Source organism: Nelumbo nucifera, chromosome 6, assembly GCF_055504915.1.
Source record: "Nelumbo nucifera cultivar China Antique chromosome 6, China Antique-T2T, whole genome shotgun sequence".
Taxonomy (NCBI): Eukaryota; Viridiplantae; Streptophyta; class Magnoliopsida; order Proteales; family Nelumbonaceae; genus Nelumbo; species Nelumbo nucifera.
This window is the reverse complement of record NC_142654.1, coordinates 40,707,008-40,728,491: the sequence shown is the minus strand read 5'-3', so window position 1 is coordinate 40,728,491 and position 21,484 is coordinate 40,707,008.

Genomic DNA, 21,484 nt, shown 5'->3' with positions numbered 1-21,484 from the left:
TTAGTTTAAAAGTTTTTAAAAATACAATTAGAATAGATGCTTTAAAAAAAATTTTTATTTTTATAAACAAAATTTAATTTCTACTTTGTCAATTCTTAATTATAAAACTGCACTTATATTTGATATTTGGACTTTTAAATACAATATAAGTTATATCTGTGTTATGGGGCATTTTATTGATGAAAATTGGCTTTTATAAAAAAAAAAAAAAAGTTTTACAAGACTTGAATGGCCATATATTGGCTTAACAATTGTTTCTATTATATTAAATATTTTACATACTTATGAAATTAAAAATTAAAGTTTTTTTATTAGTTTTGATAATGCTAATAATGATAATTCAATAATAAATATTTTAAAATCTCAATCAAAACTATGTTTAAGTGGTAAATTATTTCATAATAAATGTGCATGAAACATCTTAAATTTATGTATACAAGATGCTTTAAATATTATTTCTCATATTTCTAAAATTAGAAATTGTATTATGTATATTAGAAGTTCAAGTACTAGAAAATAAGAACTTAGATATTTATGTAAAAATATGGTCTAAAATATAGAAATTTTGTATTAGATATTCAGCATAGGTGGAATTCCATTTATTCTATGTTAAAAAGTTGTATTTCATATAAACACATCCTTACTAATTTTTATAATGAGAAAATGTCCCATGATTTTATAACTAATGAGATTGGAAAATTGTAGTTTGTATAAAATATTTTTTTACAAATTTTTTATGATACAATTAATGCATTTTTGGTGTTTATTACCCAATTTCTTGTATTTCAATTAATTATTTATTTATAATTAGTCAATGTTTTTTAAAAATATATAAAAATAATTTAAAATTTCAAAATATTATTAATGTAATGGAAGTTTTATTTAAAATATATATTTAGCTACAATATAAATTTAAAATATATATTTAGTTAAGATTATAAAAATGGTTTAGATGATGTTTTACTTGAATTTTATGAAAATATTAAAAGTGAAATTGGAATAGAATAAGATGAAGCTAATGATTTTATTATTTGAAATGTACATTATATATGAATTCTCATTATTAGGATATAGGAGAATTTATACAACCTCTACTACTAAAACCTTTAGTTCTAATAGTGAACGAGATAGAGTTTGGTCATTAATAAATAGAAGGAAAAAATTAGTTGTCACTTATATGTGTATGATTTATGTATTGTAGATGTGACACAATCTAACCCATTCAACCTAGACGGTCAAACCTATGACCTAGAGGCAAAAATGGTTCAACCTCTAGATCAGTTTATAAAACACTACTTACACGTAACCCTAAAAGGGAGGTTTTGGTCCAATGAACAACAATGTCAACTATTATTCCATTTTGAAAAGAGAAGGGAAGTATTGGTATTTATGAAATGTTAAGGGAGGTTACTGATATTTATAATATAAAACTTATATTAAAGAAAAAACTAAAAACACAATTGGTTTTTCTAGGTGGTAGACAAATAGTTATATCATGTGGGTCAAACAAGTGAACCCAATATACCATAATTAAATATTATAAATTTCAAATAGATAAAAATACATAATTAAAAAATTGTAGGCACATCTTTAATATTATATATTTGTATATTAAACAAAAACAGGTATGATAAATAAGAAGTATTTTTATTAATAATAGAGATTGAATGCAATGTTTAAAACTAATCCATAAACGAGACCATTTTTCTCCTTGTGGTGGATCAATGGTTCAACCATTCAGATCAATGGATTAATCCATGATGTCATAGTAAAATAATATTTTTCTAAAAAAATACAAAAAAGTTTATAGAAAATATATAAAATAGAAAAGTATAGACACATCTCTAACATTATATATTAATTCTCATATTAAAAAAAAGTAAGTGTGATAAACAATATTTGCTTTTATTAATAATGTAATAAAATACAAAATTTAAAACCAAATGGGTCAATTATCCAAGTCAAATGGTTTAACCCATGATGTTATAATTGAATAATAAAATTTAAAATATAGAAATACAAAAACAATTAATAGAAAATTTGGCACATCTCTAATATTATATAGCCATCATATTAAATAAAATAAGTGTGACAAATGAGAATTATTTTTAATGGTGGAAATGGAATACAAAAGGTTAAATTGTCTTGAAAAGGAAAATGTTTTCCATTCACAAAATGGTTCATGAATTCAATAGCCTAGGTTAACTTATGATGTCACGATTAAATAATACAAAATTAAAAATAGATAGAAACACTAAAATCTATGAAAAAAAAGAAAAAGTTTATAGAAAAATTAAGAGTCGTCCTTGATATTATACATCATCACATTATATAAAAAAGAATTATTTTTTATTGGTAATGAAAATGGAGTAAATATTTTTTATTTTACATAAAAATAAATCCATTTTCTGTGTTATGTTAAATGGGACAGCTCATGATATTATAATTAAATAATAAAATTTTAAAAATAGATAAAAATTTAAAAAATTATACAAGAAATTAATAAAATCTAGACATATATCTGATTTATTATTATTATTATTATTATTATTATTATTATTATTATTACTACTATTACTATTATTATTATTATTACTATTACTATTATTATTATTATTACTATTATTATTATTATTATTATTATCTAAAATTGCCACATGCAACGCACATGTACATTTACTAGTTTTTACGTATGTAAACACAAATAGGGACCCCTGCGATGCACGGTCTTTGTTAAACCAAATTGAAAATGAAGGACCTTTATGACATTTTCAATTGATCACCAAGACTATCTAAGTTTAATTCAAACGTTTTTTTTATCATGTCTAGCTGGCCCTATGACATTATTAGTTAATTTAGCAATTAATTAATTAAAAAATAAATAAGTTAAATTTTAAAATATAATTAAATAAAAATTATAATAATTTTTATTGGCCAAAAAATGAACAAACTAAAGCAAGATGAACTGACAATTCTAAAACATTCCTCTTGTTCTAGGTTTTCTTATTTGTTTTAGCAAAACACTCATTTCCTTCATCCTAGGGCTGATCATTTTTCAGCCTAACCCCACAAATTTTTTAGATGGGCTTGAGTCCATTACAGCAAGCATGGCCCGCACATATTTATGTATATATTATTTATAATTATGTATATGATTTTGTATTTTATATATAATTATTTTAATTTGATACCTATAATACATATAGTATATAATATTTGTATTATAAAAACTATAAAATTTTCATAGATATATTGTATGACATACATAATATAAAACAGCATACATATTTAATATTTTATACATAAAAGTCATAGGTCCATAATCAAGCTTGGCCTAAGGCTTATGCTTTAGGCCTAGAACCAAATGGGTTGGGTATAGACCTAGCTAATCCAATCCATGATTAACCCAAGTTCAATCTCTCTCCCCAATCATCCATGAACTCTTGGTCCTTTGGTTCTATTCCAACAGTGTCAATTCATTTCTTAAATTCAATTTCTATAACATTCCAAGAAGGCCGAGTCAACCCAAATCCAACCCATCCATAATTTTATCAATGTTTAGATTTAACAACATGTATGACATTTAAATCAAATAAATAAATTAAAATTAATAACTTTTTATTATTTATATTACTTTTTCATAAATTTATTTACTTTATTAGTGTTAATTAATTTTGTATTAATTTTAAATAAAATTTGAATGCATATTACATTTTAATTTATTTTACTATTTTTATTAATCTATTAAGATAAAGGGTTTTATTAATTTTAAAAAATTAAAGTTTTATTAATTTCATCAATTCTATTAGTAAAAATTATTTTTATTATTTTTATTATTTTTTAATTTATTCATTTTTGTTCTACTAAAAACTTATTTTTACCAATAATAACAAAATAATTAGTCTTTTATGTCATTTAAGTAATGTACTAAATAATTATACTTTTTCTCATGAATTTTTATTTTTTTCAAGTGAAACCTAATTGAATTACGATTTTTAGGATATTTTATTTGTACTAATTTATTTAAAATTTTATTATTGAATAATTTTAACATGAGATATTTTTATTTAATTATTTATTTAATTAAATCTTGTTGATAATTATATCATATTTCAGAAATATAAATGTGTTAATAATTATATGTAAATGTATTACAAATTTTATGATATTTTATTTGTACTAATTAATTTAAAATTTTATTATTGAATAATTTTAACATGAGATATTTTTGTTTAGTTATTTTATTTTATAATTAAATCTTGTTAATTTTATCATCTTTGAAAAAAAATAAATGTGTTAAAAACTATATATTTTATAAATAATTATAATGAAATGGAAGCATAATAAATGGGTTCTAAATTATAATGTTAAGTTTTGAATGGAATTTAAATGGGTTATAATTATAATAAAATGCAATTTTCTATTTCAAATATTAATAATTTTATTCTTAAGTCAAGTAAATAATATTTATTTTGAAATGGAACTTATTTGATTAATTAACTTAAAAACTATCTTTAAATGAAAGTTGATTATTGAGAGTACAATAATATACCATTGAATATTAAATGGGTTATAAATTGTAATTAAATAATCGAGTTACATTTTAAATTATATTTTGATTTAATTTAATTTTTATTATTAATTATAAATCAAGGTAAATATATCTAATGGATATAAAATTATGATTAAATTGAAATAGATATAGATATTGATAGAATTAATGAATTTTAGGAAATTTAATGCAGTAATTGAGAGAAGAGAGAATTAGTGATATTACTTATTGAAGGAGAGAGTGTTAATGGCATGACTAATGAGGAAAGATAATTGGAAGAGTTAATGAGAAAGATGAGAAGCGGAGAGAGAGAGAGAGAGAGAGAGAGAGATCTCATGTCCACATTACAATTAAAGGTGATCAAATGGATCAGTTCTACCAAAATCGAATGGAACTGACCTTGCCTAATTTGTTATTGGGTAGGGTCTGGTTCCAAATTCTTGGAATAGAACCCAACTCAAGATAGTTCTAGGGTTTGGAGCTTACCCTACCTAAATTTACATAAAGAATCAACCTTGATTGGTCTTGATGAAACTAGCCTTTTTTTACCTTGATGAAATCAGTCTTGATTGGCTTTGTTGGACTAAACTTGCCTTAAAATAAATCCCAAAATACTTTGAGAATATAAAGATTTGAAGCCAAGAATTCATGTCTTCAAGGACCATGGTCTCACTTGACCATTGAGCCACTTAAGTGAAAAGATGATTTTATTTAATTTGATATTGAATGTGTATAATTGTCTAACAAAGTGGATGATCTCATCACAAAGATCATCCACTCAAGTGATCTTCCAAATATTTCAACATACCCAGGTATTTTACCCTTAGATGATCTCATTGGTTGGTACATAAAAAACAGTTCAATCCAACATTTAGTGCAGTATCATTATCAAGTTTAGGGTTATGTGCAACTTTCCAATTTTGCTCATCTGTCTCCAAGGTCAAGTGCATAACTAAAAACAGTCCATGTTTAGTGTAATATCATTATCACATTTAGGGTTATGTGCAACTTTCCAACTTTGTCAATATATCTCCATAGTCAAGGGCATAACTAAAAACGGTCAATGTTTAGTGTTTCAATAAAACCAACTAATTGTACCTTAGGTCTAACCCTAGTAGTTGACACAAATTCCTCCACCAATTTGACATTACCATAGTGTTAGCCTTGGAAAGATAAAACTTCCCAAGTTTATCAAATGGTTAAGAACATTTTAAACTAACACATAAGTCTCATAAATCTCCAGCTTAAGGAGTAAATCACTTAAACATTCCAAACACACATGAAATAATAATGTTTTGATTTTATTCATTAACAAATATCAAATTACATCAGTTTGATTGGAGTTGAGGGTAGATAGTGTCTAACAATATGAGATACTCCAATCTATCATCTAGAAATTGATTTGATCATGTTAGATAAAGGATGACTTACCTGTTGGTGACCTAAACCTAACCCAAAATGCTTAGTCATTTCAAATGACTCTAAGAGGTGCCACAAAACACACAAATAAAGAAATTGATTTTGCTTAATTTGTTTAGAGAAAACCAACCATTGTTGTTTTCATTTATATTCAACATTAACTAAGGTTCCAAAGGATATTATCTAGATTGGTAATGGTAGATCATTTTCTAATGGGAACTTGTTTACCATAGCACAAATTATCTTTTTGTTGTCTCAATGACCTTGAACAAAAACTCAATGGCATATAATCACAATTGTCTAATCTAATCCAATTATTCCTTCTTTTTTTCTATCTCCGTCTACTCTTCCGCTTTCTTCCTCTCTTATCTCATCAAAACAAGAATATAATGAGTAATATCATGGGGAGAATCACATGGAAGAATATAAGAGGGAAAATAGGATTTTAAAGATTTGCTATAAGTTTGCATGTGATGTTTTACTAATAAAGGGTATGTTTACGTCTAGTGAGATAAGGCTATGAGATATATTAAGTCTATTTTTAAACTTCAGGGTATATTTAAGACAATTTCTAAAAACCCGGGGTATATTTAAGTCATTTACACTTTTTTATTGGTAAAAAACCAAATCAAACCGATAGATTTGCACTGTGCCAAACAAATTGAACCAAGTTGTACCAATTAGACTAAGCCAGACAAACTAAGCACCAAGACATTATGACCCAAATCCAAGACCTACTTGATTACCAAAAAAAGGAAAAAAAAACAAGAGCCATTTGCATATGAGTGGATACCGACAAAAGATGTGGTCAAATTTTGACAAGACTATAAATTGAACCTAATGATCCAGCAATTAATGTGAGACAATAGAAGATGCTTTCAAATTTAAAGATTACTGATGACTTAGTAGTCAAGTTAGTTGCATGATACCCCCTTTAATTACAAGGTGTGGGATCAAACCCATAAAACTACAAGTTCTATGTGGTATGGCCAAGTTATAATGCCTATTAACACATGTGACTAGATAAATTTGACTAATTCAACATTTATAAGAAGCAAGAAGTATGAACAATTTGAAAAATAGATAACACTAATTTTATTTTAATAAAAAAACTAGTATAAGGGCATCTGTTATGCATGTGTACAAGGATAACATTATATAATCAAATTTAACTTTTATGACTTGCACCAAAACCAAAGCAAGCATCAGCTTTATATAGTCATAAAAGGAACAATCAATTGGCCACTAGTCTCTATCTTGTATGTGGGTCCCAACATTACTATTCACTCGAGCTTGCATTACTAGTGACCGTTGTCATAGAACAATTCGGAATGAAGTGCAAACACACCACTATTTACAATAAATTCAAGGCATCACATCAATTGACTTTTTATTTCAAAGGTTGGCTTGTTTGCAATAAATTCAAGGCATCACATCAATTGACTTTTTATTTCACAGGTTGGCATGTTTGCATTCCACAATAATGCTCTTTCTCTATTCTATTTTTTGTTATCTCTTAAAAAGTGTACTCTCTATAAATGCATCATACAATGTGCATAAAAATATTGTGAATGAGACCACTAATAGTACAAAGAAGATACTTCTAGTCCTAGGGAAATCAATACGTAAAATGATGCAATGTACGAAATATTCAATATACTATGTATTTGTGCATTATAAGAGCAATGCATTGCACTTGTATTGTAATTCTTTTAATTTTAATTTTATTTTCCTTCCATTTTTGGGTAAACTCCAAAAACCCCCCATGTATCACTATCTAAACTATCAAAAGTTGTAAATACCCCCCAATTTTTATAAATTGTGGCATTTATGGAAAAGATAATGTAACCAAATTAATGGTTTATTTCACATGTATGATGGGATTTTTTTCTCATTCCTAATAACATAAAAGGACCTAATGTTTCTTAACAAAAGCCTCTCATTGCCAAAAGAGCAAAAACAAAGTAGAACACAAGCCCTTTTCTCTTCTTAAAATGTCTCAACACCACTATTCTCTCAAGCTCGCATTACCTATAATCGTGGTTGTAGAACAACCCAAAGACCCCCGGTGAAATGCAAACACTTAAATTTAAGACATCACATTAACTAACTTTTTATTTCAAAGGCTGGTGTGTTTGTATTTTGTAGGTAATGCTTTCTCTATTCTCTCTTTTGTTCTCTTTCAAAAAGTTTATTCAAAGTTGATACTCCTAGTCGTAAGGGAATTAGTGTGTAAAATGACACAATGTACCAAATATTCCATATATTATGTATCTATGCATGATAAGAGCATTATATTGTGTTTGCATTAAAACTCATTTAATTTTAACTTTATCTCCCTTATGTTTTTGGGTAAACTCTAAAAACTTCCCTTGTACCATAAGACTGCATCACTTTACTACCTAAACTATCAAAAGTTGTAAATACCCCCACCCCCCAATTAACTATTCATTTCACATGTATTGTGGGATTTTGTTCTCAAACCCAATTTCATGAGAGGACCTAATGTTTCTTTTGAACAAAAGTGAGGCATCATCAAAAAAGCAGAAACAAAGTAGAATGCAAGCCCCTTTGCCCTCTTAAAATGTCCAAGGACCACTATCCTCTCGAGTTCGCTTTACTTCCAATGAAATGCAAACACACCAGTGCTTGCAATAAATTCAAAGCATCACATCAACTGATTTTTTATTTCCAAGGCTAGTGTGTTCGCATTTTGGAAGTTATCTTTACTATATTCTCTCTTCTGTTCTCTTTCAAAAGTGTACTCTCTATAAATGCATCATACAGTATGCATAATGAATATTATGAATGGGAGCATTAATAGTGAAATGGAGATACTCCTGATCCTAGGGGAACCAATACATCAAATGATGTAATTTACCAAATATTGCATATAATTTGTATCTATGCATAAAAAGAACAATATATTGCACTTGCATTGTAAATCTTTCAATTCTAATATTATCTCCCTTTTTGTTTTTGGGTAAACTCCAAAAACCGCCTTTTACCAAAGGAATGTATCATTATACTATCTAAACTATCAAAAGTTGCAAATTACCCCCAATTTTTGTGCGTTAAATAGTGTTTATGAAAAAGGTAAAATGGCCAAATTAACTATTTATTTTACAAGTGTGGTGGGATTTTGTTCTCAAACCCAACAGAATGAAAGGACCTCATGTTTTTTTGAACAAAAGCCTTTCAACACCAAAAAGGTAGAAACAGAGTAAAACACAATCCCTTTTCTCCACTTAAATGTCAAATGAAGATCATAAGGGAAACTACATTTGGAAGGATAATTTGGGTATTTGAAATTTTTAATAGGTTACATGATGTGGACATGACAATTTTTCATCCATTCCCTTAACAAAAGGATAATGAAGGAAACAAAATTTTTGATACATTGGTGAAAGTTTGGGTGTTATCTACAGCTTTTAATAGTTTTGGTAGTGAAGTGACACACCCCCATAATAAAGGGGTGCTTTTGGAGTTTACCCTCTGTTTTTTATATGGACTAATGTAAAATGACCATAAAGGGCACAAGTGATAATGTAATTGAAAATCTCATCACCTATACAATCATCCAACCCCCTTAAATTTTGGTCTTGATTTGTTGTAAGTTTATAACATAAAACAATACATGTTTGGATCTATATTTCAAGGGTTTAAGCTGAAACAAGTCATTCATCTCAACCAAAGTTTTTATGGTAAAAAAGCCTCTATTTATAAATAAAGCGAAACAAACATGAGGATAGAGACTCTCATTGTAAGGGGATCGACCTAAGTAGAACCATGAATTGACAACCACAACAAGACCAATCAAACTTGGGTCAATTCGGTCCATTTTAAATATAAGTGTTGAATATTTGAGCACAATAACAAGATCAATGCATATGGAACGAATATTCTAGAAACCAAGAAAGCATTCTTGGATAAGAAACAAACATGAGAATATTCTAGAAATAAATCCAGCTAAGCAAGAAAATAAACATGTGATTTAAATTATAAAAGGATAAACATGAAAATAACAATTAATAAGATAATTCTAGAAAGATATTTAACCATACATTTTAAATTTGTATATGGAACATTCTAGAACAAGAGGATAAAATAGGGAAGACACAAGTCAAAAAACTTCTAGAATATGCACCCAAAAACTATAAATAGGTGATTTCCATCCATTTCAAGGGGAATTGGAACCATTCTTATCCTATCACCTTGATGTGAGCCCATCAAGGTGATGGTCTCTCTCTCTCTCTCTCTATCTCTCTCTATCTCTCTCTCTTTCTCTCTCTCTCTCTATCTATCTATCTATATACATGCAACCCCTTCGGGGGTTTGGCCACATGCTTCTCTCCCCTTTTTTGTTTAGTTAATTCCTCGAACCTCGAGGTACATACCACCTCACATCCACGGCCTTACACTCATATGAGGAATCAAAGAGATGACTCAACAATAGGTGATCAATTGTAAAGTGGACAAAGTCCTTAAATAGATTCTTAGTGATTGTAGCGATTGAGTGAGCCAATGGATTCTCGTCTCCATGGATGAATAAAACCTTAGGATTATGAAGAGTTGTATCCAAAGTGGTGAAGTCACAAAGGATGTTGTTTAGGGGATGGAACTGAAGAGTAAAAGTGTCATGCAAGAGGTGAATAACTTTCAAGGAATACGAACAAAGCTCGGGCTTTTGCTATAGGAGAATAAGCACCCAATGCATGCTACATCACCAGTTGGATAACCCTGGACAATAATGTCACCTATTAGATAATAACGTAGGATAACTCTTATCCTGTATATTTGAATTTTTGAATTATATACATCTGTATATAAATCATTGTACACAATGAAATATTATTTTGTTTATTCTCTTCAACTGATTTTGTATGGTATTAGAGCAGTAAAAGACTAATGTCATATCTACTCAATCCTCTTTAATCAATTCTCAAGTTGAGTCTTCATCTAGAACTAATTGCATGATTACGCTATCCAATTTTATAAATGTCATCATATATAGTTTGTCTAGATAGACATAACTATCTTCTATGGTCCATGCAAGTTCTTCCTGCACTCAATGGGTATCAACACATTGGATACATCAATGTATACCATGTCCATAAAATTATGCTGTTGGCACCAATGATCAACAAATCAACCCCAAATTTACTTCCTGGTATGAATAGGACCAGCTCATATTGAGTTGACTTCTCTCTTCACTTAAAAAGCATGTTCTTACCCAAGCTATGGGATGTAAGACTTCTAAGAAGGTCCGAGACAAACTTGGCCACTTATTCTCCTCCACAAAAAAAAAAAAAAAAAAAAAAAAAAAATCTAGAAGTCCTGATTTGAAACTTGAGTTAGCACACATCAAAAAGGGAGATTTGTCAATTGCAAATTACATTCAAAATATTAAAAGAATCATTGATGCATTTGTTGCTTCTAATTATCTTATATTAGATTTAGATCTAATCCACTACCTTCTTGATGGTTTACAACCAAAGTATGATACCTTTGTTATCACAATGACTACATAATCGGATGATTTGACTATGTCAAATGTGCAAAGCTTGCTTCTTACCTTTAAAAAGTGATTAAGTCAACATTATCCTCTATTGATTCTCCTTCTTCTAATGTAGCAAGTAGAAAGAAGGATACCATTGCATGTTCATAGCAAAACTCTTACTCAAGCAAGCCTCAACAATTTTTTTCTTCCAATGACAGTAAGAAGCATTCTAATAATGGTCCAAAGTGACCTAATGGTAAGGATAAACATACAACTGCTACTTGTAGGAAGTATTTGGAGCTTCTAAGTGCCAAGAAACCTTCCAAAAAGGGTGTCAATACCACTGCCCTCATTACCTCTTCTACTTGCTCTTCTCATGACTCAACTTGGTACCTAGATTTTGGGGCTACCAATCACCTCACTGCGGATCTCAGTAACTTATCCTTGCATGATCCTTATAATGGTTCTAATGAAATCTCCTTTGGGCATGGTATGAAGTTACACATCTCTCATCTTTGATCATCCATTGTTCGTACTGCCTAAAAATCTCTTATTTGTAAGTCAATTTTGCAAGGATAATGATGTCGTGTTTGTGTTTGATTCTTCTAGTTTCATGTAAAGGATTAGACAATGGGGAAAATTCTCTTCCAATGGCCAATTAAGAATGGATTACATAAGGTGCAACCTGTTTCCACCGGTCTTGTGGCTTTGATTAGGGAATGCACTATCAAGTATACATGGCATCTGTGTATGGGCCATCCCAGGCATAGAATCACATCTCAAATTATTTCTAAATATGATTTACCTGTTTCTAATAAATCCTCTTCCTTTTGTATGACTTGCCCTAGATGAAAATCACATTCTCTCCCTTTTCACCTGGTAATTCAATTATTTATTACAAAGCGATTGGGATTATTATTTTTGATATTTGGGGTCCAACCCCTACTACTTTGATTGAAATTTTAAATATTATTTGTCATTTGTAGATGCTTTCTGTAAATCTATATGGATATTTCCTATGACTGCTAAGTCCCAAGTGTCATCCTTATTCTTATCATTTAAAAGTCATGTTAAAAATTTGTTGGATTGCAAAATCAACACTATTCAAATTGATAAGGGTGCAGAGTACAAGCTTCTTACTGATACTTTTCATTCTATGGGCATCTTCCACTGATGTTCATGCCCTCACATGCACTAACAAAATGGTGTTGTTGAATGTCGACATCATATCATTGTGGAAACTAGTTAGACTCTCATGGCTATGGACTCTATTCCCCAAAAGCGGTGGTATGATACGTTTAAGGTTGTTGTATAGATTACCTACTCTGAATCTCAACATGGATTCTCTTTGGTTGAAATTATTTGGCATCCCTCTATATTATAATTTACTAAGGATCTTCGGTTGCTCATGCTACCCATACCTAAGACCGTACAAGTGTTCTATGCTGGAATATCGATTTGATGAATGTGTTTTTATGGGCTGCCTTCATCATAAAGGTTATAACTACCTTCATTTACCTACAAGTTGGTTGTATATCTTTCGTAATGTAATTTTAATAAAGGCACTTTAAATTTGCTAATTTCTCCATACTAGAGAGATCTTCTTTGTCCATTGCTTTGTTTATACTTGGGCCACTACCACTTCAGCCTATTTCTAGTTATACTCCTCCTATACCAATCTCCTTTGTAATTGAACCGTCCACTAAACCACTTGGGCTTTCTTCCTATCCTGGTACTTTTTCAACTTTAGTTGTTGCAACCTCTCTTGGCAATGCTCCTCCATACCCTCCACTCATCCTATGGAGATACACTCACATATCCATGCACTCCAATACGTGAAGTTGACATGGCTGAACATTTTCTTTTTTGTAAACAAATTCTTCTAGTTTCTCAAAGCCCCTACCACTATTCATTGGGTGGAATTGTCAAAAGAATCCTACAATATTTGAAAGGTATGATCTCACATGGATTAGTTCTTTGCCCATCCAACTCCTTGGATATCATTGGTTTTTCTGATGCATTGGGCAAGTTGCCTGGTTGATAAACGTTCTCAAAGTGGTTATTCCATATTCTTGGGTCCTAATCTTGTTTGTTGGAGCTCAAAGAAACAAATCATTGTCTCTTGATCTAGTATAGAAGCCGGTTGAGTATAGGTGTCTTGCTTCTACAGCTAATGAAATTTCTTAAATGACCATGCTACTATCTGAACTTGGCGTGAAGCATTCTCCTGCTATTATTTGGTGTGATAACATGAGTGCCAACTCCTTAGCCTATAATCCCATTCAGCATGCACGCACCAAACACTTTAAACTTGATGTTCATTTTATTCGGGACCGAGTTGCTAAGAAGCTATTGTCTATTCAATACATTCACAAACATGACCAGCTTGTTGACTTACTTACTAGCCAATAGCATCTACACGGTTTACTCCTCTCAATGATAAGCTAACCATTAGTCCACACCCCCTGTCCAACTTGGTTACATCTTGTGAAGGATAAATCCTAAGAGTTAACGGATAACTCTTAGGTCATCAATCTCTTACCAAAGAGTCCTTAACTATTGATGATTGTACAACTATTTCCTTATCTGGTGTAAATGTTTGATTCAACTAAAACTCAAACTCTTGTAACTCTATATAAGAAATACAATTTCTGCTCACCGAGTGTGCAATTCCTATCAATTACAAAATTAGTGTTTACATGGTATCAGAGCACCTGGTTGATCCAAATTTAGTTCTCATGGCTTCCAGCAACAACACCAACAACCCTTCGACAGCATCTGCATCAACCTTTGATTTTTCGTTAAATCTCACCTTGATACCCAGTGTAACTCAGTTAATCCCCATCAAACTCAACGGGGACAATTACAACATCTGGTGTGTTCAATTTTATCCTCTCCTCTACTCTTGTGAATAGATGGGCTTGGTAGATGGATCTATCACTCCTCCACCAAGAGAAATCCCTGATCCAATAGATAACACAAGATAGGTACAGAATCTGGCCTATTCTAACTGGCATAGATATGATCAACTCATTCTAAGTTGGCCTATCTCCTCTTTGAACGAAAATGCTATTGCACAAGTAGTTGGTTTACCTACAACTACAGCCGTATGGAAATCCCTGGCCCGTTCATATGGTTCTCCTTCTCAGACTTGTATTTTACAACTTTGGCGTCAACTACAAACTATAAAGAAAGGTGCTCAATCAGTAAATGATTACGTTCAAAAGGCCAAATCCTTGGCTGAATGTCTAGCTACTATTTTTGAACCGGTAGTAGAACAAGATATCTTACTTTATCTCCATGCTGGCCTAGGGCCAAAATATGAATCGTTCGTGACATCTATTACAACTTGCATGAATGCCGATGAACTCTCTGTTGATGATCTCCATGGACTTATGATAAGTCATGAAATTTGGTTGAAGTAGAATCACTCCACTGATTCATCTAGTCCATTACTCTCAGCTAATATGGCTGCCTTTCGACCACAGTAGCATCGTCCAAATCAGAATCAACCCTTCTAGTCGCGTGGTGGATACAATTCTCAAGGCGGTCGTGGTCATCGTGGTGGTAGGGATGGTCATTCTGGATCTCACTCTTCTGGTCCCTCCAATGGTAATACACCAAAGATTATCTGTCAGTTATGCTCAAAGCTTGGACATGTCGTTTAGACCTGTTGACATCATTTTGATATCTCTTATACTGGTGAAACTGATGCACCTTCCCCCATGCAAGCCTACCAGGCCTCCACTTCTTATTCACCTAACGATCTCACATGGTATCCTGACTCTAGAGTGATGAATCACATGACTCCCGACATCAACAATCTTCAGCAATGCTCGGAGACTATGGTACTGACCAAGTCCATATAGGAGATGGTACAAGTTTGAGTATTCAACATATCGGTTCTTCGTGCTTCTCTCATAAAAACTCTACTTTTCATTTACACAATATTCGGCATGGTCCCTCTCTCTAAAAATTTACTATCCATTTCTCAGTTTACTCATGACAGTAATGTGTTTTTTGAATTTCACCCTTCCCATTTTGCTATGAAGGACCCTAATGGGGATGGCGCTCCTACGAGGACCTAGTATGTATGGTCTCTATCAGTTGCCTGCTGCTTTTTCCGTTCAAGATGCTGAGTCTATTTCTTCCAATAAATCCCCTCAGATGTTTGTTGGTGAAAAAGTGTTTGTGTCTCAATGGCATGCTGGTCTTGGTCATCTGGCTTTGGCTATTGTCAAAAGAGTCCTTAGTCATTATGGTTTGCCATCTACTAATGAATATTTTATAATTTGTGAGTCTTGTCAATTGGCAAGAAGTAAGCAATTACCCTTTCTTCATTCTCAACAATGTTCCAATGCATCGCTCGATCTTATCTTTTCTGATGTTTGGGGTCCCACCCGTATAGTCTCTTACAATGGCTTTCACCATTACATTATATTCATCGACGACAATAGTCAATTTTCTTGGGTGTAATTACTTACTCATAAGTCTCAAGTTATTGATGCCTTTTTACAGTTTCAAGAAGCTTGTTGAGAATCAGTTCCCTTCTACTATTAAGGCCTTCCAAAGTAATTGGGGAGGGAAATATCGCATGTTCACTAAACATTTGTGTGAATTTGGAATCTAACAACGTCTATCATGTCCTAACACCCATCAACAAAATGGGCGTGTTGAACGGAAGCATAGGCACCTTGTCGAGGCAGCTCTTGCACTACTAGGCCATGCCTCTCTTCCCCTTCATTTTTGGGATGATGTCATACAAACTGCCACCTTTCTCATTAATCGTCTTCCCTCACCAACTACCCAACATATTTCTCCCTTTGAAAAGCTCATCGGCTCTACTCTAGGCTATTCCATTATGAAAGTCTTTGGTTGTTGTTGCTATCCTTTTCTTTGTCCCTACAACAAGCATAAATTGGACTATCACTCGAAACCTTGTGTCTTCCTTGGCTACAGCCCACATCATAGAGGGTATAAATGCTATCATACATCCTCTAACTGCTTGTTTATTTCTCGACATGTCATCTTTGATAAAACAATGTTTCCCTATGCTCTCCCTCCTTCATCCTCACCTTCTACATGATCCACTGATACTTATGTTGCCACTCCGCTCAAACCTCTACCCCCTCTTACATCTGATTTTGGTTTAGACACTAATACTACTCATGAGTGTTCATAGGAGTCTACTGCTACTACTATGTCACAAGATACCACGGATGATGCCTCTTCTGCCTCTCCACCCCCTACAGATCCTACTTCGGCTATTGGCTTTCCACAATCATCTGATGAAGAATATTCACCACCACCACCACGTGGCATGCACTCCATCCAAGAGCTATTAGATCGCACTACACCTGTTCCACCTCCACCTTATTCTCATATGGTGTTCGATCCAACCATCATGCTTTCACCATTCATCATCCCCTACCTAGTACATTGCTTACTGAACATAATGCTACCATCTCTGAACCAAGTTGCTTCTCTCAAGCAAATAAATATGTTGAATGGCATGATGCCATGTCCAAAGAATTCAATGCCTTGTTATAGGCATGGTACCTGGTCCTTGGTATCTCCACCCTCTCATGGTAATATTGTTGGGTGCAAATGGGTCTATAAAGTTAAAAAAAAAGCTAATGGCTCCGATGAATGATACAAGGCTCGTTTGGTAGCTAAGGGGTTTACTCAACAACCTGATATTGACTTCACTGATACTTTCAGCCCTGTTGTGAAGCCCACCACCATTAGTACGATTCTCACCATTGCTCACTCTTGTGCTTGGCCCATTCACCAACTTGATGTTCAAAACGCCTTTCTTCATGGTGAACTTCGTGAAGAGGTACACATGTCTCGACCACCGGGATTTGTAGACCCGGATCACCCCCACCACGTTTGTCGACCCCACAAGGCTATCTATGGCTTGAAACAAGCTCCTCGGGCCTGTTTTTTTCACCTATACTCCTTAATTCAGGAGGGGTTCACTGCTTCTACATGTGATAGCTCTTTGTTCATATTGCATAAGGGTTCAGTCACAATTATTGCCTTTGTTTACGTGGACGATATACTCCTTACCTCCAACTCTCAACCAGCCATTGATCACTTACTGGCCCAACTTCACTCAACATTTGCCATCAAAGACTTGGGTCCTCTTCATTTTTTTTCTTGGATTGGAGGTTCATAACAACGGTGATCGTCTCTTTCTATCTCAGTGCCGCTATATCCTCAATTTACTTAACAAAGCTGAAATGCTTAGCTCCAAACCTATCTCCACACCAATCCCACAAAATTCTTCTTTGTCATCATCTGACAGTGTAAGCCTTGATGACCCCATCTTATATCGGAGAATTGTTGGGTCGCTGCAGTATGTGACATTAATGCGACCGAATCTCTCCTTTATAATCAACAAGGTGTGCCAATTCCCCCATCAACCCACCACAGTGCATTTGCAGGTTGTCAATCGCATCCTATGATACTTGAAGCACACCATCTCACTGGACCTTGTCATCAACCGCTCATCTCTCTCCTCTCTCACTGCTTTCACTAATGCTAATTGGGCTGGATGCCTAGATGACAGAAGATCTACAGGTGGTTTCATTGTTTTTCTTGGTGATAATTTATTATCTTGGAGTGCCAAGAAGCAGCCAACGGTGGCTCGCTCCAGCACAGAATCTGAACTATGGGCACTTGCCAATGTTGCCACCGAACTGATATGGCTTACCTCTCTTTTAAAGGAACTTCATGTCTCACTCTCATCGCCACCCATTGTCTGGTGTGATAATGTTAGCACCACGTATCTTGTTGCAAATCCCATGTTTAAGGCCTGCACAAAACACATTGAAGTGGATTTCTACTTCCTTCGAGATATGGTTCTAAACCGATAGTTGGATGTTTGGCATATCAACTCTCATGATCAAGTGGCGGATATCTTCACCAAAGGCTTGTCATCTCCCTGCTTTTCTCAGTTACACTCCAAGCTCAACCTTACCCTATTGATCTTGTGGGGGGATGTGAAGGATAAATCCTAAGAGTTCTCGTATAACTCTTAGGTCATCAATCTCTTATCCTAAGAGTCCTTAACCATTGATGATTATACAGTTGTTCCCTTATCTGGTGTAAATGTTCAATTCAACTAAAACTCAAACTCTTGTAACTCTATATAAGAAATACAATTTCCACTCACTGAGTGTGTGATTCCTATCAATTACAAAATCAGTGTTAACACATCTATATATAAATAACAGTACACTAAATGAAATATTATTCAATTCATTCTCTTCAACTGATCTTGTAGGTTGTAGCTTTCGAAGACAAAGCTTGCAAGCTTTTTCTAGACCTAAACAAATTGCTCTGAGTTCCACCTCAAGAACTTATGAACCAAATGACATCATGACTTTAACAATTAGCAGCTTATAATTAGAGTCAAAAATGACAACAGTCGGAAGAGACTTTCCTCTACTTGTCATCAAAACCAGCATTGTAGAAAATATAAAAGCACTAGGGGCCTCCAAACCTTGAGATTGAGATGCCTAGGGTGGAAGTGAGGTATAATGAGGGGGGTTGCATCCCAAAATTCCTTATGTAGTTTGCAACTTTGAAGAATAATTTGAAAATGATCTGGTCGAGTATCAATAAAAAAACCAGAGTATTCTTGGCTTTGTAAATTCCCCACACAATGGTAGCCATAAGAGAAGCACTCTTGGAAATCTCCTCCATAGTTGAACCAAAGCTTCTAAACCAAGATAGAAACCAAGGAATAACTATAAAACCAAGTTGGCTCAAGCCACATCACATTTTAGAAGAAGATGAATAAGATCTTCCTCAATAACATAAGAAGTTGGGCAGGAGTTGTCATGATGGATGTGCAGCCTTGCCAACTCTGCTATTGACAGCTAAGGGTGTCAATAGACCGTTTTTGGACTGGATTCATCCAATCTAAAATCAATTTGGATGGATTGGACGGACCAACAAGATATATTGGATTGGACCAATCCGGTCCAAAATATTTATTAGATTGGATTGGACCTCGTCTGTCTATAATAAATTTATATTGGATTGGGTTGGATTAAGTCAATATTTGATCCATTGATATGAGATAAGAATATAGGTGTCAATGGACCATGTTTACGTTGAAACCAATCTAAATTAAAACAATTTTGAACCAGATTAAACGGTCCATGCATTGAATTAGACCGGTCCAAAATATTCATTGGATTGGATTGGACCTGGTCCATTTGTAATAGACTCACAATTAACACCCTTATTGACAGCAATTGTTTCACTTAACACCTCTAGATAAAGCCCTAATCTTCAAGGACACCTTAAGATTCCAAACATGAAGCCAAATCTCTAGTAGATGGCTTCTAGTAGGAAGTGATTATCCTAGTGACTGGCTTCAAACAAAGCCGAGAAAGCAACACTAAATACTCACCATTTTTAGTGAAAACCGAAGTAAACATATCATCAAAAGGGTTTTGTTTGAGCAGGATTACACGAATAGCATCTCTCTCTTGTTTCAAGAGCAACCAGTTGATGACTGGGATATTCAGCATTTCAACTAAAGATAAGATCTCCGTAAATTGCAACTAGACTTGTTCATGGGTTGGGCTTCATGCTCGGCCCATGAACATTTTACACTACTTCGGGCTTTGGCTTCAGGCTTGGAAAAGCTCAACTCAAGCCTAAGAGATGAACAAGTCTAGTTGCAACATTACTTGATGCCAAAATGGGTTGGAACTTGGAAATGAGAGGCCAGGTTTTAAGAGACAAAATGGGCATATCTATGCTTACATGCCAGCCAAACATGCCACAATTCTCACCTTATCAATTATTCCACAATTCCCAATGTGTAGCTGGTTGCCCTTGCTTTCAAAGTGTTTACAAGGTTTTTGTTTTAAGCCTTTAAGGAGATCTCGTCTCCTACCTTGAGCCCCGATCTCTTGAAAGAAAAAACTTTGAGAAAACATGGTATCCAATTGTACACATTAGGAATATCTAGCATACATGTGTGCTAAATTCATGGGGAGATGTTCCTGATGTGCAGTTGGATTCCTGTGCTTTCAGAGTGTTCACAAAATTTTTGCTTTCAGATCCTAGTCTCCTACCTCGTTGAGCTCAGATCGCCTAAAAGCAAAAACTCTTAGAACATGGCATCTAGTCACACATCAAAAATATCTCCCATACATGCATGTTAAATTCATGGGGAGATATTTTCAATGTCAAATTCTACCACCCATTAAAAGAAATTCTATCCAAAGTCAAATTCAAATTCATGCACGTTCTAAATGTCAGCTAGGTTAAAAAAAAAAAAAACGACCTGGATAATTCCCCAAATCAAATTCTATCCAAAGTCAAAACCAATTAGTAATTAATGATAAGGAATTACTGGTGGATATCCTTTCTCCATCCATTAAAAGAATGGGTAAATTTCTAAAACCTCCCCTCAAAGTTTTTAACCATTGCTAGTTGAAACCTCCCGTGAAGGCACAAAAATGTTTAAAATACCCATACAATTACTTTTGACTAAAATGTTTAATTTTTTTTCCATTATCAATAATAGTTATATATATCCTAGCCCTTCCAATTACTTTTCCGAAATTGGTTTATTTTTCGAATTTGCCCTCCATATCAATGGCTTTTAACTTTAGGGGAGGTTTCAGCGACTATCAGAAACTTGAGAGAAGATTTTAACAATTTACCCTAAAAGAAAATATTGGTGAAATTGACAGACGACATTCTTTCTTCCTTTTCCATAGTCAGTTAGTCCTTACCCACTAGACAGTAGACACGCACTATAGTAACTACTGAATGAAGAAAGAGATTGACGCTGTGGATTTGGAAATACCGTGAGCCACAAACCAAATTTAGCAAGTCTGCGAGTCAGACCACGATACTCATATTGAACGGCAGACGAAATTTTGAAAGGAGCCAGAAACTCAAAACCAGTCGTCATTGTCGTCAACATTTGATCTGCTTTGAACGCGTCTCTTTTCTCTCCTCCTCGGCTCCTCCTATAA